This window comes from Opisthocomus hoazin, chromosome 1 (genome assembly GCF_030867145.1).
Source record: "Opisthocomus hoazin isolate bOpiHoa1 chromosome 1, bOpiHoa1.hap1, whole genome shotgun sequence".
In the NCBI taxonomy this organism is placed as follows: domain Eukaryota; kingdom Metazoa; phylum Chordata; class Aves; order Opisthocomiformes; family Opisthocomidae; genus Opisthocomus; species Opisthocomus hoazin.
The window spans coordinates 41,469,554-41,488,457 of record NC_134414.1 but is presented as its reverse complement, the minus strand read 5'-3'; positions in this window follow the sequence as shown (position 1 = coordinate 41,488,457).

The following is an 18,904-nucleotide window of genomic DNA, read 5'->3' as shown; positions in this document are numbered from 1 at the left end:
CTTAAACTTTATTTATATGCATATGGACATTGTGCAGAAAGGGTTCTATCAGGGTTTCTAGAGGAACTCATCAGCTAGCTGCCCAATATGACAACAACTCCCCCAGACTCATTATCAGAAACTACAGTCTTCCCACAGATAACACATGCTTCAAATGCTGTCTCTATGAAAAACGATTCATGTCTGGTATCATGCGTACAAGGACGTAGGAATGGTCTTGACTTACAGCACAGAACACTAGAGATAACACTTAATCAGATTATCACTTCATCCAGCCCTAGATTATTATTTACCTTCTATCTGTGCAAAACCACAGAAAAAAGGGGTTTCAAAGCTTAATGATTTAAAACAAAACTACAGGAATCTGCAAGACTGGGATGTTGTTATTCCTGTGGTGCAATGCTGCACTAGACTCCTGCCTCCCTTTTTAACCCAATGGTCAGCAATGGTTTTATTAGACATCTGTGTAATGAAATAAAGTAAAAGCACTGTGAGTTCTTAACATCATAGCCATAGCAGGAATAAATAAACATTTCCGCTGACATCACAGCTGAAAAGCCATCACTAGGTTTAAATGTTCTTCTACAGAGCCAACAGGCCAAGTGTTGTCTGAACAATGCAGTAGAAACTATTGAGGGTTCTCGTCTTTCCTTACCAGAAGACATGACCTAAATGAATAGTGAGCTAGAAACCCATGAAGCCCTAAACCAACCTACCCTATACAAAATGCTTTCTTATCCTTACCAGCATTTGGACACCTTGTATGTATGAGGATCAAGAAGCTCTAAGAAACAGTAATGCCAGAACATGCTGTGTATTCCTATCCATCCTGGTGTGGACAGAGCAGTAATTAATAACTGTAAATAATGCTAATGGAGAAAAAATAATGTTTTAGGAGTGTACCCACTTGTGTTCTCACAAAGAAGCCCAAACCTCAGAAAGCATTGAAGAGAGGTGACTTGTCTGTAGTTTAGTATTTGCAGGCAAAATCAATGTTATACTCGAGTTGACCTAACAACAGCACGCTATCACCTTTGCCAACATCTTGAATTCTGAACAATGCCATTTTGGACTAGGCACACAGCAGCATCATTCCTCATAATAAAACAACATGTACTTCTTCAAGCAGTAGAAAGTATTTTAGGTTTTACCACTAGTATTTATTCATCTTTCTGCTGTTTTGACTCTCATCAACTTGACATATCATTGTCAGGACTTCATGACACTGTGGGAGTAGTTTGTATAACGCTGCCATGATTCCAACCACTTTTTTCCATATCCATATATTGCAGTTTGGATGTGGCCAGCAACAAAGGGCCATGCAGTTGCGCTACCACCCCTCCCCTCACAGGGGTGGGGAGGAGAATGGAAAGAAAAAGGCAAAAACTCGTAGGTCGGTACAAGGGCAGTTTAATAGAACAGCAAACAAAGGGAACAGTAACAACAACAATACCTGACCAATCTGATAGCTTTCTACAATGGCATGACTGGCTGGGTAGATGAGGGGAGAGCCATGGATGTTGTCTACCTATACTACAGAAAGGCTTTTGACACTGTCTCCCACAACATCCTCATAGGGAAGCTCAGGAAGTGTGGGCTGGATGAGTGGAAGGTGAGGTGGATTGAGAACTGGCTGAATGGCAGAACTCAGAAGGTTGTCATCAGCGGTGCTGAGTCTAGTTGGAGGCCTGTAACTAGTGGTGTCTCCCAGGGGTCAGTACTGGGCCCAGCCTTGTTTAACTTCTTCATCAACGACCTGGATGAAGAGTTACAATGTACCCTCAGCAAGTTTGCTGATGACACCAAACTGAGAGGAGTGGTAGATACACCAGAAGGCTGTGCTGCCATTCAGCGTGACCTTGACAGGCTGGAAAGTTGGGCAGAGAGGAACCTGATGAGGTTCAAGAAGGGCAAGTGCAGGGTTATGCACCTGGGGAGGAACAACCCCATGCATCAATACAGGCTTGGGGTGGACCTGCTGGAGAGCAGCTCTGTGGAGAGAGACCTTGGTGTCCTGGTGGACGACAGGTTAACCATGAGCCAGCAGTGTGCCCTGGCTGCCAAGAAAGCCAATGGAATCCTGGGATGTATTAGGAGGACTGTGGCCAGCAGGACGAGGGAGGTTCTCCTTCCCCTCTACACTGCCCTAGTGAGGCCGCACCTGGAGTACTGTGTCCAGTTCTGGGCTCCCCACTTCAAGAAAGATGAGGAACTACTAGAGAGAGTCCAGCGGAGGGCTACGAGGATGATGAGGGGACCGGAGCATCTCTCCTGCGAGGAGAGGCTGAGGGAGCTGGGCTTGTTCAGCCTGAAGACGAGAAGGCTGCGAGGGGACCTAATAAATGTTTATAAATATCTCAAGGGTGGATGTCAAGAGGATGGGGCCAGACTCATTTCAGTGGTGCCCAGCGACAGGACAAGGGGCAATGGGCACAAACTGAAGCACAGGAACTTCCATCTGAACATGAGGAAGAACTTCTTCCCTCTGAGGGTGACGGAGCACTGGAACAGGCTGCCCAGGGAGGTTGTGGAGTCTCCTTCTCTGGAGATATTCAAGACCCACCTGGACAAGGTCCTGTGCAGCCTGCTGTAGGTGACCCTTCCAACCCCTACTATTCTGTGATTCTGTGATTCTGTGATTCTGTAATACAGATAAGGAGAATACACAAAACAAACAGTGAAATGCACAGAGCAACTCACACCACCCTGTGCCCCACGTGCTCCCGAGCCGCAACTGCCTTCCCCCCAGCCAGCTCCCACACTGGAACCCAGCATGATGGCACATGGTATAGAATACCCTGTTCTGTTTGGCCAGTTTGGGTCAGCCCGCCCGGCTGTGCCCCTTCCTGGATTCTGGTGAAAATTAACCCTGTCATGGCCAAACCCAGGACACCATATGAACCACGGACTACTCATGCATTCTGTTTTGAGTTTTTCTGTGTTCAGGGATCAGGCATCTCTTTTAACCTTTAAAAATCTTTTGCTAATGTGGTAAGATGACATATCTCATTGCCAGGATCATCCACTGCTCAATATTCAGCCTCTCTGCATATAATGAGAATTTATACATTTCTGTACGCCTGCAGAAAAGCAGTATTTTAGTATTAAAAAATATACTATGCAGGAGGGTCAACTACTTCTACACAAGATCTGCTTTGAAGAATATTTATGTATGTAAGTAGTTTCAGAAGTAGCAAGAGGTGCAATATTTTGATAGCTGGTTTGTGTTTAGCAAGAAGTCTAGGAAAATGTTGTTACTTCTCTCCTTTTTGCCTCATCAATGTAACTATCTCTGTAGTATGGTTTCAGAGCAGGAAAGAGTAAAAAAAAATTGTCTTCTTCCTTCTCCTACCTCATTCAGACACTGAAGGGGTAAAGAAAAGTGCTACTGAAGGAATGCCGGAGAGATATAATCCCACCCCTAACCCAAGTTAAAGCAATATGTTTTTAATATATTATGCACATATAGATACTTGAGATGGCAGGGAAAAAAGAACAGTAATGGGGAAGATGAGGGCAAGTTTACTTCTTAAAGAAGTGTATCTTTGCTGAATGAAATACTTTTTATAAGTGTTTGAAACCACATTAAAAGAATCTTTTTTAAAAATGTTACATGCTTTACTGTAAAACTCCTTTCTCTCTTAGAGTAGGACACTCTCCACCAAGCACACTGAATACTTATTGTTAGCTAAATAAAGTATCTCCTGTTACAGAGAAGTGTTTGGTTTATTATGTACTCCAATCCTTTGAAAATGCTAAATTTATCCTTACTTTTCTGTCCTTTGGAAATTATATCCCATTCACTGATAGAAAATTTCCATAGAATTCAGTGAGCTTTTGAGAACCCCATATAGCAAGGCTCAATTCCAAAATTTTAGAGCAAAGATGTGCTGAAAAAACATGTGAATCTGAAGTACCGAAGTTCTGAAAGACTTCCTTGTTTTCTGTTTTTAAAATTCCTATATGAACTTTCTATGGATCTTTAAATCCTGATTCACATTAACGGTTTTTGCTTGTCTGTTTGTTTTTATTACATCTTTCTTGTAGTTGTCCTTCCTATAGGCAATCCAGCAGATTCCTAGAATGCATTGAGGATAACTTTGTAAGCCAGGTAATTGACACCCCTACCCGAGGGGATGCAATACTGGACCTGATGCTCACCAATGCAAGTGAGCTCATTGCTGACATCAAGACTGGAGGCAGCCTGGGCTGCAGTGACCATGCATTGGTGGAGTTGACACTCCTGAAGGATACGGGAAAGGTGAGGAGTATAGTCAGGACCCCAAATTTTATGAAAGCCAACTTCCAGCTCTTCTAGGAGTTAGTCAGTAGGACTCCCTGGGAAATGGTCCTCAGGGACAGGGGGACAGAACAGAGCTGGCAGATCTTTAAGGACGCTTTCCATAGAGTGCAAGAGCTCTCAGTCCCCAGGTGTAAGAAGTCAGGCAGTGAAGGGACGAGACCAGCATGGCTGAGTCAAGACCTACTTGTCAAACTAAAGGGCAAGGCATAGGCAGTGGAAGCAGAGACACATATCTAGGGAAGAGTATAGGGAAGATATACTTTTTGTATAGGCTGTGTAGGGATAAGGTCAGGAGGACCAAGGTGCGGCTGGAGCTGAATTCGGCAAGGAATGCTAAGAATAACAAAAGGGCTTCTACAGGTATGTCAGTTAGAAAAGCAAGGTTAAAGAAAGTGTACCCCCCCAATGAGCAAGAATGGCAACCTCGTATCCACAGACGAGGAGAAGGCTGAGGTATTCTACAACATTTTTGCCTCAGTCTTCACTGGCAACCTCTCTCCTCGTCCCTCACAAGTTGATGGACTGCAGGATGGGGACCAGAGGAGCAAAGCTCTTCCCACTGTAAGGAAAGACCATGTTTGGAACCACCTGAGGAACCTGAACATACATAAGTCTATAGGACGTGACGAGATGCATCCCAGACTTCTGAGGGAATTGGCTGATGTGATTGCCACGCCACTCTCCATGATATATGAAACGTCATGGCAATCAGGTGAAGTCCCTGGTGCCTGGAAGAAGGGAAACATTGTGTCCATTTTTAAAAAGGATAGGAAGGAGGAACCTAGGAACTACCAACCTGTCAGCCTCACCTCTGTGCCTGGGAAGAACATGGAGCAGATCCTCCAACAAGCTATGCGAAGGCCCATGGAGGACAGGGAGCTGATTCGAGACAGCCAGCATGGCTTCACCAAGGCCAAATCCTATTTGACCAACCTAGTGGCTTTCTATGATGGTGTGACTAGATCAGTGGACGAGGGAAGAGCTATGGATATGATCTATCTGGACTTCTGTAAAGCCTTAAACACAGTCCCTCACAACATCCTTCTCTCTAAAGTGGAGAAAAATGGATTTGATGGGTGGACTGTTGGGTGGCTAAGGAATTGGTTGCAAGGTCACAGACAGAGGATTGTGGTCAATGGCTCGATGTTCAAATGGAGGCTGGTGGTAAGTGGTGTCCCTCAGGGGTCCGTAATGGAACTAGTGCTGTTCAACATTTTCATCAGTGACTTAACAGGATCGAGTGCACCCTCATCAAGTCTACATAGACACCAAGTTGAGTGTTGCAGCTGACACATCAGAAGGATGGGATGCCATCCAGAGGGACCTGGAAAAGCTGGAGAGGTGGGACTGTATGAACCTCATGAGGTTCAACAAGGCCAAGTGCAAGGTCCTGCACTTGGGTCGGGGCAACCCCAATACCAATACAGGCTGGGGGATGAAGGGATTGAGAGGAACCCCGTCAGAAGGAATTGGGGGTACTGGTGGATGAAAAGCTTCACATGAACCAACAATGTGCGGTCGCAGCCCAGAAGGCCAGTTGTATCCTGGGCTGCACCAAGAGAAGCGTGGTCAGAAGGTCGAGGGTCGAGGGAGGTGATTCTTCTCCTTTTCTACTCTGCTCTCATGAGATGCCACCTGGAGTCCTGCAACCAGCTCTGGAGCCCTCAGCACAAGAAGGACATGGATCTGTTGGAGCAGGTCCAAAGGAAGGCCACAAAAATGATCCGAGGGCTGGAGCACCTCTCCCATGAGGAAATGCTGAGGGAGTTGGGGTTGTTGAATCTGGAGAAGAGAAGGCTCCAGGAAGACCTTAAAGCGACCTTACAGTACTTATAGGGGGCCTATAGGAAAGACGGGGATAATATTTTCAGTAGGGCATGTCGCAACAGGACAAGGAGTAATGTCTTTAAACGAAGGGAGAGTAGATTTGTATGGGATATAAGGAAGAAATTTTTTATCTTGAGGGTGGTGAAACACTGCAACAGGTTGCCCAGAGAGGTAGTGAAGGCCCCATCCCTGAGAACATCCATGGTCAGGTTGTTTGGGGCTCTGAGCCACCTGGTCTAGCTGAAGACGTCCCTGCTCACTGCAAGGGGCTTGGGCTAGATGACCTCTAAAGGTCTCCTCCAATCCAAAGCATGCTATGATTCTATGATAAAAAGATATTTTCAGTTAACTGGCACCTGGGAAGTACGGAAGCTGTATGATTGTATCCCATAAATGTTGCATACTTGAATTCCAGGCCTGTAGCTTTGTGCCAAACATGGATATAATTTGAAAGGCTAAAAAACAAAGAAACACATGCAGAATATCAATGAAGGAAAAAGCAATCCGAAAGCATTTAAAGGACTGTTTTTTTTTTTAAAGAGAATTTTTGAGCTACTCTGTATTTCTACATAATCGTCCTCCTTTGGCCTGGGATTTTTTTTTTTTATTGTGCTTTCATTGTTAAAAGAAATTTGCTTACTGTGTTCTTTAACACATTCAAGATGCCCTTGTCTAATGCAAAATATTATGTTCCTTAATGGGTTTTTGTTATGGTTGCTGTTAGGGGAAAAAAAACCTTGATAGAATTAAACAACAAACTGGGTAGATAATGTACCTTGTAGGTGACTTAGCACATGCAACATGTGAATTAAATTTTGAACTTATAGTCTGCTGTAAAAGAGAAACTGTGTACAAAAATAGTTTCTTTCTCTAATCATTTATTTGTCCATTGCTCACTCAAATGGAAGAAAAATCAGTAAAGAAGCATGTTGTGTTATTCCTTTCCTGGGATGGAGTGTCACTTTATAACTGATTAGTTCATTTCTAAGCGATCCTGCAGTAGTTTTTCTTTTTTTTTTTTTTTTTTTTTCCCCCTTGTATTATTGCTTCAGCAATTCTTTGCAATGTTCAATGAGGTTCATTAGCTTATCTAAAGAAAATAGATCTGGTACTTCTGAGGCAGCTTCTTTCTGTGACTTTTCTAATTAAATCTCTTCCATCAGACAAAGAACTGCCTTTTTTCCTTAACAAACATTTGTTCTAATTTGGCCTTTGCTGGTTTTTTCAGTTCTTGTACTTCTCTCTCTCTCTCTCTCTCCACCAACAACAGCAGCAGCAGCTGTTAGTCACAGGATCACACTGTCTGACATTTACTCTGAATATATTTACTTATTAAAACATTTCATTTTTAGACAAGCTTATCAGCTGAAAAATACAACAAAGAAGTTACAGTATATTGGGTGAGTATCATTCTAATAAAATGTATTTCTAGTATTTCAGTGCATAACTATTAATGTATGTAACTGTAGATATAAAATTAAATTAATTTTCCCTGGAAGGCTGTTTTGATAACTAAGTAATCAAGCTTTAGTCAGGCGGGAAGTCCCAATGCACAACAAAGAAGTACATTGTATATATAAGGCTGAAATTTTATAGCGACAGCATACTTGTCTACTCTTTTGTCAACAACCTCCAAAAAATTGTCAGTTTCAAGAGCTCTGCTTAGAGTGGATTATCCAATAGGGAGAGGAGAGAAGGCTCAAGAAAAGTTTAATCAAAGCACTTTTTCACAATGATCAGAAAACCTTGGTAAAAGCTTTCTGTGGACAGGCAGATCACTGATTAATTCTTCAAGTACATACTTTTCTTCTATGTGAAATAATGTGATATGAGGTTAAGTGCTCACTGAGGAACCAAGAGTTTGGGCTTTCAGTTTTCACATTGGACTATGGGAAGATATGCTCAGACAGGGACAAGCATTGCTGTGCACAGTTTATGCTGCTATTCTTTAACACTCTTCAATGTCATTAGCTTGCCAGCCATGTAGTCTGTAAGTAATAGGTTGCAACAGCAGCTAAAATTGACAAGTGCTTAGCCCAGAGCATGGATTGAATGTAATTCATAAGGTTCTTGAGTTAATTTCCTACACCTGTTTCATCGAGGCAGAATGATAGAAGGCTGCCAGCATCTTCTGGCTTTATCTGTACATCCCTGTGTCTTTTACTGCCACCATTCTGGAGTTGCTGTTATTTTTCCCCCCTTGTCTATTACTGCTCTTTTCCAGCCCCCCTTTTCTTTCCAGTCCTTTTTTGTCCTTCTTTCTTCTTCTGTCTCTTTTTTTTTCTTTTTATCATTCTCTCCCTTACATTTGCTCCTCCCTATTTCCTTAACTCTAAATGGTGCTTCCTATGTAGGCACATCATTCATTTAGATCAGAGACCCTTGCAGATAAACGCAAGACCTTCAGATGTTATTGAAGGGCATTTTTCCATGTGGCCCTGTTTAAAGTGATGTTTTTTTAGGGACTGCAGGGTGAAATACGAAGTTATCTGGGACAGTAAATCTGAGATGTTAGACAGATTTTGGAGCGTCAGTGCATCCATAGAAATGCATTTCATTTTTATGTAGGGGATGCCTTCAATCAGTATCAGCCTGAGAAACCAATTGCTCTTACTGCATCACTGGAATTTCTTTACTTTTTTTTTTCTGTTGGGCTTCTGTTTGTTTTTGTTTTTTTAGATCAATAGTTAAGTCAATTAAACCGTAATAAAATTTAAATATATTTATGCATGATTTGGATGTGCAAGGGGAAAGAAGCACAACTCAGGATATTGAAATTGACAGGAGAAAAACAATAAAAATGTAGAAAAAAAAATATTGCCCAATGAGGTCACAAAAAACTGTATTTGTTAAATAATATACCCATTTACTGTGGCTCATGCAAATCCATTTGTCACATCAGCTGTATTTCAGAACTATGAAACGATACAACATTTGTTATTTGAACTGTGCAGAATAACACCCATTCCCATAGACCACCTCATGGGTTTAATACCAATTTTAAAAGTACTTTGGGGTATATCCTCCTGTCATTTTTAGAACATTTGAGAATCTTTTTAAACAGTGGCTACAAATAGTGTGCAAGGACACAATAAAAGGTTTCGTCCTGTCTAGCCACAATCACTTCTGCTCTGTGGCTAGCTAAGGTTTTGTGCTGTTTGGTAAAGCAAATATTTAACACACACAGCTAAATGTTTCTTCATTTTGAATTTATTTTTTATTAGCTTTTTATCAGACTATTCACAGTTCTCTCTTTGCTGCTCTCTTTGTGCAGCTATAAAATCAAAAGGATGAATCTTCTAAACTCTTTTCAAAACAAGTTGACAGTCAAGAGCACACAGTCTTTGCTTTCTATTGTGATTTGGGCTAGCTAGTATAAATCTGTATTTCTAGTAGAGCATAGCCATTTGCTGGGTTTTGTTTTATTTGTTGAGGGGTTTTTTTGTTTGTATGGTAGTTTTAGAGTTTATTGTTGGTATGGTGTTTTGATCACATTTAAATGAAAAGGATGGAGGTATGCCATGAAGTTTCTTTCTGTGTTTCCCCAGCTAAAACTTATCATACCTTTGGTGTATGTTTTTGCAAGTCTAAGTGACCTACCAGATTTCTCTGCTCTCCTGGAGAAATCGATACTTATAGGACTCTTTTGATAGTCATGTCAATAAAGGAAGAGTTGTAAGAATCATAGAAAGAAGTCAGCAGAAATAGTAATGTGAAGGGTAAGAAAAGCAGGAGTGCCAACTTCTGGGGGTGGCCATCATTGCTGGACTGGTAGCTGCTAGCAGTAGTTGGGTAAATATGTAATTAAAAATATATTTACTAACAGTACAAGCCATATCAACACTGGGGATTTCTTAAAACAGAAATACTCTTCAGGGTTTTTTTTTTTTAATTTGCAGTTTCTGTGAGTGCCTGATTTTTAGCTAAATCCTTCCTTGTGGAACCTTTTAGGTTTTGTTCAGTGTTTCTAAGAAACAGCAGCATGTCTTATGATTAGTTTGCCACTAGCTCTTAAAATGTTTTCTTTTACAAGAAAAAAATTTTTCTTTTCATTCATTTTTTTGGGGAATATGACCTGTTTCAGGACAGGATACATCATAGAAATGGAGTAAACTTAGCTTGCTAACCTATTTAGAACATTTTCTTCTGAGCTTAAAAAATTTTGATTACATTTTATGATAGCTAAGCCAAGGTCAAGGAATTTTGTTTCTTTCCATCAAGTGAACAGCGATGAGAAAAATGCAGCCTGAAAGCTTTTCCATTGCTTATCTGGGTTGAATCTTCTCACTCATTTTGTACTTACTTGCAGCTCATATGTTCAAAACAATGAAGTAAACAAATACTACTGCTATTTCAATTGTTTGTAAATAATAATAAAAAAGGGAAAAATTTTAGAATAAATACATATATGGGGTGCACCTGGAAGATGTTAGCTAAGAGAAAGCTCCTTGAATAAGTTATTGTCCTTTCTAGTTATCATCAGTTTGGAAAAAAGAAGGGTTTGTTTTTAAGTCTGAATAGCCACATACAATTATTTAACAAAAAACATTGAGTCAATGAACCCAAAATAATTTCGACTGCAGATGCTTAATGAATTTGCCCTTGGCTGTTCTGTAACTTGCCCCAAATACACAATTTTCATTCAAAGTCCTTGCACAACATATGGTAAAATTCAAACACATACAGCCTAGTTTAGAAATATTTTTGTTTTAATTTAGTCCTACAGATGCTTGCAGACCAGCACAGGGTAGCAGTAGCTATCCTAACTTCTACAGAGATATAATATAGTTTGGGGTGCTATAAAAGTCAGTGCGTATCAATTCTGACTTGCAACCTGACAAACTGACCTGTGAACAGCAGGTGGTGGGTAGCTATTTCATGCCCTGGGAGGCAGGAAGAATGATGGAACTTGGTATTTGAAGGATGGCTGTTCATATAGTTTCATTTCACTGGATGTAACCTGACATCAAATGGTGGAAAAAGCAGAGTGTCAGGAAACAACAGTTTTATGAAATATTTTATATAGGCTATTTACAAGGTCACCTTAAGTTTCACCACATTTCTAGTGAGGTGTCCTGCTTTGTCAAGACAATATTAAAACTTCCTGTAGCTTCTGAAATATTTCAATGATACAGTTCTTTCAAGTAGGGTTTATGACAGAGATTATTGTTTTTAATAAAGCTACCTGGGTAAACTTCAATGTATCATTCTATTATCCAATGCAATATTTAATCGGTAATCAATCTTTGTCAAGACAAACAGTATGATCTAACTTAGCAGGGTAACAAAATCAGTTGTGAAGAGATAAAACTAATTTTATTTGTAAAGTAAGGTGTAGATATTACTTCTATCAGCACCAGTTCTGCTTTTGTTAAAAGTTTCCTGGATTTCTTCAAATGATTTGTGGAATGATTGTGCTTCACTTGAAGGCGTTCACAGTGTTATCATAGCAATCAGATTGCTGCACCCTGTGCACTGCATATTTGTAGCGTTAAAAGGGGTAAGGGAGTCTGATAAGCGGCAAAAGGAGAGCCCTCCCATTGAGTCACGAGGTTCAGACCAGACCCCCTTGCTTTCTAAACTGTCTCTCAGAGGAGAGTCTAGGTGCGGCTGGATCTAATCCTAGTCCCAGACTTGGTCAAAGGTTTATCTCTAAAGGGTTAAGTATGTAGCCACTTACCAGATTCAACTTGCCTGTCAGAGACCCTCCAAGGACTTTCACTGAAACAGTTTTGCAAAGTTGAAACAATAGGTAATTTATTCAAGCAACAGGTATCACAGATTCGGGGTTGCTGTTGATAAATTCACTGTCTACAAAAGTTGAGCTCAAAGTAGTGGGTTAGCACTTTAGTTAACAATGTGTTCCCGAGAATACGTCTGACAAAGCCAGAGGCGTGACTCTTACCAAAAGGCGTCCCTTCTCAAGGGGGGAAGAGAGGTTCAGGCCCGTCGACGGGTCCATCAGGTGAAGTTCTCGCTTGGCTCCTCCTCCCAAAGAGAGTTTTTCAAGTGCCAATTTTTATATGTTTGGAAAATCTTTTTGCGAGGTGGGACTAAGTCAACTATTATGTGTCGACTGGCTCTTGGCATGGAATGTTGCGTTATCAGAAGCGGGACTCAGCAGTTTGACATGCCTATAGAGCGGGCATCTTGGTATGCACTTCCAGGGGCCATCTGTTCTTTATTCAAAGCAATCTCTGCCTGCGCGGCCTCTGCTGCGCCCCACAGATCTCTTGGTTTACAGCGATGGGCTACCCACCCTTACTTCTGCCTGATAAGACAAGCACAAGTCAATTGCTCCCTTTGTTAACTCTGCAGCTCTTGGCGCCTGAGTCCAAGTATGTCTTTTGTCTTACATTGACATGTCCAGCAAGGCCATTGATTACAATATTATATGTTATATGAAGCAGTATTTGGATGAAGCAACATAAATGACCTGAAAAAATGGATCCCCTATAAAGTGAAGAAATTACACTTTCGCTAAATATTTGTGATGATTTGTGAAGATTTGTGATGATTTGTGACTATAAATTGGCATCCTTGGTTTTCTGAAAAACATGTGGATATAATTCTAAATTATTTTGAAATCTTCTGTCAAGTGCATTGTTCAGTACCAATACTAGAATATGCTTAATACTGAAGTACATTTAGGACAAGGTGCCAGATTTAGGACAGGGGTTAATAGAGTCACCATGTTATGGCTCTGACTACAGAGTTAAAAAGAAGACAAAGACCAAGACCACACTAAAAGGTAAGTTCTAGCAAGCAAATTCTGACAACTAGGCTATGTATGTCTGTGTGGAGCTGCTTAGGACTGAAGACTTGTTCTTTAGGAGGATCTGAGAGGTTATAGCTGGAAATGAGTCCACTGTGGACTATCAGAGCATGGTGAGAGATAGCTGAAGCAACTGTATAGGAATAGCTCTAAATCTGACCACAACTAATGAGATTACAATCAAGATTTGTATTCCAGCCTCCAGGGACCAATGTATGAGTGCATATTTTCAGTATGGCAGGGATATAAGGGTTTGACTTTGTCCCTGTCATCTGTGTATTAGGTGGCGGGGATCATGTGTCTAGGATTGGTATGGATTTGGGGCCAGTCTGAACAGCTACCAATGTGGATGTACTGTTCAGTGAACTAGAAGTAGTATATCTTCATTTCTAGATTTGGTTGGTAGGGTCTACTCACCAGGATTAATTTCTGAGTACTGTTAGAACTTGCCTGGCTGGGATTGATGGGTTAGAGATAGTTTATGTGGATAAAAAGAAAAAATCAAGCTTATGAACATGTTTATGAATCAGATCACTGATTGTCCGCTCTAATGCTGGGTCTCATGCTCTTTTGCTGTCTGCTTTCTCAATGGAAAATTTTGTGGAATACTCCTGTATATGAATATGTGTGTTCGTATAAGCGAGTACACGATGCAGAAAAGGTTTAAGAAAAAGATATGATACAAAGCAAGAATAGTCCATGTCATTGATTTTTAAGAAAACACTAGCAAGATGAGAATATCCAGTTGCCATATTATGGATAACAGAAAAAATGGCCATTGCCTTGTAGGCAATTTTGTTATTGTCTCCTACACACCACTTCCTGCACTTGACCTGATTGCCATAAGCCTATTTCCAAGACCTTGTGAATAATCAGAAAAATCCTCACTCAGGGGTTCTGCATAGATGTATTTCCAAATCAAATTATGACATTCACTATCCCAGAAACACGGATTTAAGTGAGAAAACGCCATTTGCTCTTGAGCTCAAAAAACTATAATTTCCTATCTTTGATTTAGTACGTAACCTAAGGTTCTTCTCGGCCAATGTCATAGAATTATAGAATCATAGAATACTTAAGATTGAAAGGGACCTTTAAAGGTCATCTAGCCCTACCTCCCTGCAATGAGCAGGGACATCTTCAACTACAACAGATTGCTCATCCAATCCCAGTTTGAATATTTCTAGGGATGGGGTCTTCACTACCTCTCTGGGCAACCTGTTCCAGTGTTACACCACTCTTAGAGTAAAAAATTCCTTTCTTATATCTGGTCTAAATCTACCCTCCCTAAGTTTAAATGTATTAACCCTTGTCCTGTCACAACAAGCCCTGACAAAAAGATTTTCCACATCTTTCTTATAAGTCCTTGTTAAGAACTGAAAGGTCGCAATAAGGTCTCCCTGCAGCGTTCTCTTCTCCAGGCTGAACAACCCTAACTCCCTCATCCTGACCTCGTAGGAGAGGTACTTCAGCCCTTGGATCATTTTTGTGACGCTGCTCTGGACCTGCTCAAAAGGCTCCATGCCCTTCTTGTGCTGAGGGCTCCAGAGCTGGATGTAGGACTCCAGGTGGGGTCTCACCAGAGCAGACTAGAGGGGCAGAATCACCTCCCTCCACCTGCTGACCACAATGGCCTCTAGTCGCATCAGGAGAGGTTTAGATTGGGTATTTGGAAAAATTTCTTCACTGAAAGAGTGGTCAGGCATTGAAATAGGCTGCTCAGGGAAGTGGTTGAGTCATTATCCCTGGAGGTGTTAAAAAAAAATGTAGATACTGCAGTTGGGACATGGTTTGGCAGGCATGGTGTTGTTGGGTGGATAGTTGGACATGTTGAAGCAGGTCCAGAGGAAGGCCACAAAGATGATCAGAGGGCTGGAGTACCTCTCCTATGAGCACAGACCAAGAGAGTTGGGGCTGTTCAGCCTGGAGAAGAGAAGGCTCTGGGGTGCCCTTATAGCAGCCTTCCAGTACCTGAAGGGGGTCTGCAGGAAGGGTGGAGGGGGACTTTTCACAAGGGTGTATAGTGACAGGACAAGTGGGAAAGACTATAAACTAAAAGAGGGCAGGTTTAGATTAGCTATTAGGAAGAAATTCTTCACCATGAGGGTGGTGAAACACTGGACCAGGTTGCTGAGAGAAGCTGTGGATGCCCCCTCCGTGGAAGTGTTCAAGGTCAGGTCAGATGGAACTCTGAGCAACCTGGTCTAGTGGAAGATGTCCCTACTTGCTGCAGGGTGGTTGGAAATTGATGATCTTTAAGGTCCCTTCCAACCCTTACCATTCTATGATTCTATGATTTAATGATTGCCTCTCGTCCTATTGCTAATTACTTGGGAGAAAATACCAACACCTGCCTCACTACAATCTGCTTTCAGGTAGTTGTAGATAGCAATAAGGTCCCCCCTCAGCCTCCTCTTCTCCACACTAAACATCCCCAGCTCCCTTACCCGCTCCTTATAAGACCTGTTCTCTAGATCCCTCGCCAGCCTAGTTGCTCTTCTCTGGACACGCTCCAGCAACTCAATGTCTTTCTTGTAGTGAGTGGCCCAAAACTGAACACAGTGCTCGAGGTGCGGCCTCACCAGTGCTGAGTACAAAGGCACCATCACCTCCCTACTCCTGCTGGCCACACTATTCCTGATATAAGCCACGATGCCGTTGGCCTTCTTGGCCACCTGGGCACACTGCTGGCTCATGTTCAGCCGCCTGTCAACCAATGCCCCAAGGTCCTTTTCCACCAGGCAGCTTTCCAGTCACTCCTCCCGAAGCCGGTAGCATTGCATGGAGTTGTTTTGACCCAAGTGCAGGACCCGGCATTCGGCCTTGTTGAAACTCATACAAATGGCCTTGGCCCATCAATCCAGCCTGTCCAGATCCCTCTGCAGAGCCTTCCCACCCTCCAGCATATCGACACTCCCACCCACCTTGGTGTCATCTGCAAACTTCCTGAGGGAGCACTCAATCCCCTCATCCAGATCATTAATAAAAATGTTAAACAAGACTGGACCCAAAACTGAGCACTGGGGAACACCAGTCGTGAGCGGCCACCAGCTGGATTTAACTCCATTCACCACCACTTTCTGGGCTTGGCCATTCAGCCAGTTCTTTATCCAGCGAAGAGTACACCCATCCATACCATGGGCAGCTAGTTACTCCAGGAGGATGCTGTAGGGAACAGTGCCAGAGGCCTTACTGAAGTCCAGGTAGATAACATCCATGGCCTTTCCCTCGTCCACTAGGTGGGTCACCTGGTCATAGAAGGAGAGCAGGACCTGCTTTTCATGAAGCCATGCTGGCTGGGCCTGATCCCCTGGTTGTCCTTCACATGCCCGGTGAGTACACTCACGATGAACCGCTCCATAATCTTCCCTGCCACCGAGGTCAGGCTGACGGGCCTGTAGTTCCTGAGATCCTCCTTCTGGCCCTTCTTGTAGATGGGTGTTACATTGCCGATCCTCCAGTCATCTGGGACTTCCCCTTCATAGCCAGGACTGCTGATAGATGATGGAGAGTGGCTTGGCCAGCTCCTCTGCCAGCTCCCTCAGCACTCTTGGGTAGATCCCATCCGGTCCCATAGACTTGTGAGTGTCCAGGTGGCATAGCATGTCATTAACTGCTTCCTTCTGGATCATGGGAGGTTTATTCTGTTCTCCCTCCCTATCTTCCAGCACTGGGGGCTAAGTACCCTGGGAATAAGTAGTCTGACTCTTAAAGACTGAGACAAAGAAGGCATTAAGTACCTCAGCCTTTTCCTCATCCTTGTTGGCAATATTTCCCCCTGCATCCAGTAAGGGATGTTGTGGGCACCAGGTCGAAGGCTTTCTGGAAGTCCAGATAGATCACGTCCATCGCTATCTCCTTGTCCACTGGTGCAGTCACACCACCATAGAAGGCCACAGTTTGGTCAGGGGTGACGTGCCCTTCATGAAGCCATGCTGGCTGTCTCGAATCAGCTCCCTGTCTTCTATGTGACTTAGCGTAGTTTCTAGGAGGAACTGTTCAATGATCTTCCCAGGCACAGATATGAGGTTGACAGGTTGGTATTTCCCAGGCCTTTCTACCGTGGTGTTTTTTTTTTTTTTTTTTCTAAAAAATGAGCATGACTTTTCCCTCTCCCTGTCACCAGGGACTTCATCTGACTGCTATGACTTTTCAGATATCATGCAGAGCACCTTGGCAGCTACATCAGCCAATTCTCTCATGAATCTGGGATGTCACTCTGGCGCTCTGGACCTTCTCTTCCTCCTCCATCCCTGCTTCCTGTGAGGTTTAGATCTGAAGCATCCAGAGTCTAAATGGGCTGGATTTAGGGTTGTGGTCAGATTTTGGAAAAGCTTGCATTTTCTGTATCTCTGTCAGGAGTCATTTGGTTAAGTTTGAGTCCTTGGCTGTCAGGGGTTGCACAACTCATGCGTAGGTACTCAACAAATTTTTTGCCTCAGTCTTCACTGGCAACCTCTCTCCTCACCCCTCCCGAGTCGATGAATGGCATAAAGGAGACCAGGAGGGTAAAAATCCCTCCAGCTGTAAGTGAAGATCAGGTTCGGGACCTCCTGAAGAACCTAAACATACAGAAGTCCATGGGACCTGATGAGATGCATCCCAGAGTCCTGAGGGAATTGGCTGATATAGTAACCAAGCCACTGTCCATGACATTTGAAAAGTCATGGCAGTCAGGGGAAGTCCCCAGTGACTGGAAAAAGGGAAACATTGTGCCCCTTTTCAAAAAGGGTAGAAAGGAGGACCCCGGGAAATACCGACCTGTCAGCCTCACCTCTGTGCCTGGGAAGATCATGGACCAGATCCTCCTAGAAGATATGCTAAGGCACATGGAGGCCAGGGAGGTGATTCGAGACAGCCAGCATGGTTTCACCTAGGGCACGTCCTGCCTCACCAACCTAGTGGCTTTCTATGATGCTGTAACAACAAGGGTGGTCAAGGGAAAACCAATGGATGTCATCTATCTGGATTTTTGTAAAGGGCTTGTTCAGCCTGGAGGAGAGAAGGCTGCAGGGAGACCTTATTGCAGCATTTCAGTACTTAAAGGGAGCCTATAGGAAAGATGGGGACAATCTGTTTAGTAGAGACAACAGTGATAGGATGAGGGGTAATGGTTTTAAACTAAAACAGGGTAGGTTTAGGCTGGATATAAGGAAGAAATTCTTTACAATGAGGGTGGTGAAACACTGGAACAGGTTGCCCAGAGAGGTAGTGGAGGCCCCATCCCTGGAAACATTCAAGACCGGGTTGGACAGGGCTCTGAGCAACCTGATCTAGTTAGTGGTGTCCCTGCTTGCTGCGGGGGGGTTGGACTAGATGACCTCTAGGGGTTCCTTCCAACCCAAAACTTTCTATGATTCTATGATTCTAGGTTTGGCTTGGGATTCATGTCAGCATGCCTACCAGCTCAAATCAGCAATGCCACGTTACTATCAACAGTCTTCAATTCAGTTTTCCCTCCTAGCTGATTTTCCTCCACACCCATGCAACCTCACACAATTTCATATTGTGGAGGTCCCATCACTTTCGCTTATTGTTCAGTGTAACATCAAAAGTAGTGTAGCTTCAAAAGAGAAAAGCAGGATTTAAGGCCAATTTATGCTCCACTGTCTGAAGACAGTGTTAAAGAGGGGAATACCTCTAACTTAATTATGTGCTTTTGAAAATTTACTAAGCACTGTTGATGAATAGCTCAATGTGTATGGAAAGAAATTCACTTTCTAACAGAAGTACCAGTATTTGGAAAATCAAAAGTCTTTTTACCTGCCAATAAATTGACATAAAGAGATGGGGATTAAGACTTACAAATATAATTGTAAAATATCAATAATATACTGTATCATAAGAAAGGTCAATATGTAAAAATCACAAATTCTGATTGCCACTGATGCATTTCAAAAGGCAGCACCACAGACTGGTCCAGACAAAGTGTTTCCTCAGATACACCAGTGTAACTTTTCTCAACTGACTAATTGCCCCACTACAAAAGAACGGAATTT